We start from the raw sequence: 2,468 nt of genomic DNA on the forward strand, positions 1-2,468 counted from the left end.
TCCGGCCTCTGAGGCGGCCGGTACCCCTTTCTTGGATGAGACAGAACCCTTGACGGGCCGTTCGCAGATTTTTGCCCGGGCATTGTTTACCGAGGCGGCCGGTACCTCCGTCTGCCTTGGATGGACCGCATCCGCAGATTTTCGTCCGGCCTTAGCTTAAGGAGACGGCCGTTGCCTCCGATCCTCCGGGCTAGAGCCGGGTGAGGTCGTCTCGAACCACGTGCCTGAAGGCCGCCTCGCGCCGGATTCGGCCCCGCTCATTCGTCGGAGTGACCGCCCGACGCGGGCATCGCTAGATTAGCCGTGGCCCCGATCCTTCCCCATCGACAGCCTTTCGCCCCCTTCGCTCCGGCCTCTGAGGCGGCCGGTACCCCTTTCTTGGATGAGACAGAACCCTTGACGGGCCGTTCGCAGATTTTTGCCCGGCCTGTGTTTAAGGAGGCGGCCGGTACCTCCCTCCTTGGATGACCAACAACCCTTGACGGGCCATTCGCAGATTTTTGCCCGGCCTGTGTTTAAGGAGGCGGCCGGTACCTCCCTCCTTGGATGACCAACAACCCTTGACGGGCCATTCGCAGATTTTTGCCCGGCCTGTGTTTAAGGAGGCGGCCGGTACCTCCCTCCTTGGATGACCTTCTACCCTTGACGGGCCATTCGCAGATTTTTGCCCGGCCTGTGTTTAAGGAGGCGGCCGGTACCTCCCACCTTGGATGACCCACTACCCTTGACGGGCCCATTCGCAGATTTTTGCCCGGCCTGTGTTTAAGGAGGCGGCCGGTACCTCCCACCTTGGATGACCCACTACCCTTGACGGGCCCATTCGCAGATTTTTGCCCGGCCTGTGTTTAGGGAGGCGACCGGTCCTCCGTAGCTTGATCGGATTTCCCTTCCGGCCTGTGTTTAAGGAGGCGGCCGGTCCTCCGTAGCTTGACCGGATTTCCCTTCCAGCCTGTGTTTAAGGAGGCGGCTGGTCCTCCCCGGTCGGTTGCCAAGCGACCGGGACCCGCAAGTGGGCAGGAACCGTCCACCCAACGCCGGCGAGCCGGGGCCGGTGGGGGCCCTACCAAGGCGGGTCTAACTTCAGGCGGTGCAAACGGGGGAGGGGGGTAAGGACGGCTGCCGGGAGCAGACAGCCGTCCCCGGGAGGGGGTAGTAGCTTCGCGGCGGCCGCCGGGAGCAGACGGCCGTCCGCGCATTCTGCCAATGCCTGTAGGACTTTGAATATTTCACAGCCGTGCCGTGGCACTTAGAAAATTTTTCAGAGACGTGGCACTTAGAAAGTTTTTCAGAGATGTGGCACTTTGAAAGTTTTTGAGAGATGTGGCACTTAGAAATTTTTTGAGAGATGTGGCACTTAGAAATTTTTTGAGAGATGTGGCACTTAGAAATTTTTTGAGAGATGTGGCACTTTGAAAATTTTTGAGAAATGTGGCACTTAGAAAATTTTCTCTCTCTCTCTGGAAGTGCCGTGCCTTCTTCAGTTCTGCTATCCGAGCAGGGGACGCTTGCTGGCGGCCGTTACCAGCGCTCGGACCAGGCCCAATTGATTTGCATGGAAAACAATTGCGTCCCCCATGCTCGTTCTGACTATATTTTGCGAAAGGGGGGTAAAGTGATGAGTACACTAAGTGGGGGGACCAACCCATGTACTCTAGAAAAAGTACATGGGTTGACAAAAGACCAGTTGGTAATGCACCCCTGGTACCCAAACCCCTGGTACCTTTAGGCACTTAGAAAAAATTTCGCCCAAATTTGGAGGTCGCTCCAGGGGAAGAGGCCGAATTTTCGCCTATTACGGCCGACCGCGGGAACCAGCCGAGGCGGACGCTTTTCGGCGCAAGAGCCGTTGGCACTTAGAAAATATTCGCTAAACTTCAAAGGACCTCCAGGGGAAGAGGCCGAATTGTCACTTTTTCTGGCCGACATCGGGAACCAGCCGAGTCGGACTCTTTACGGCGGAGCAGCCGTTGGCACTTAGAAAATATTCGCCAAACTCGGCCGGACTTCCAGGGGAAGAGGCCGAATTGTCACTTGTTCTGCCCGACATCGGGAACCAGCCGAGTCGGACACTTTAAGGCGGAGCAGCCGTTGGCACTTAGAAAATATTCGCCAAACTTGAACGGACCTCCAGGGGAAGAGGCCGAATTTTCACCTGTTCTGGCCGACATCGGGAACCAGCCGAGTCGGACGCTTTACGGCGGAGCAGCCGTTGGCACTTAGAAAATATTCGTTAAACTTGAAAGGACCTCCAGGGGAAGAGGCCGAATTGTCACTTGTTCTGGCCGACATCGGGAACCAGCCGAGTCGGACGCTTTAAGGCGGAGCAGCCGTTGGCACTCAGAAAATATTCGTTAAACTTGAAAAGACCTCCAGGGGAAGAGGCCGAATTGTCACTTCTTCTGGCCGACATCGGGAACCAGCCGAGTCGGGCCCTTTAAGGCTGAGCAGCCGTTGGCACTTAGGAAATA

The sequence above is a fragment of the Syngnathus scovelli genome, unplaced genomic scaffold (genome assembly GCF_024217435.2).
Source record: "Syngnathus scovelli strain Florida unplaced genomic scaffold, RoL_Ssco_1.2 HiC_scaffold_91, whole genome shotgun sequence".
Taxonomy (NCBI): Eukaryota; Metazoa; Chordata; class Actinopteri; order Syngnathiformes; family Syngnathidae; genus Syngnathus; species Syngnathus scovelli.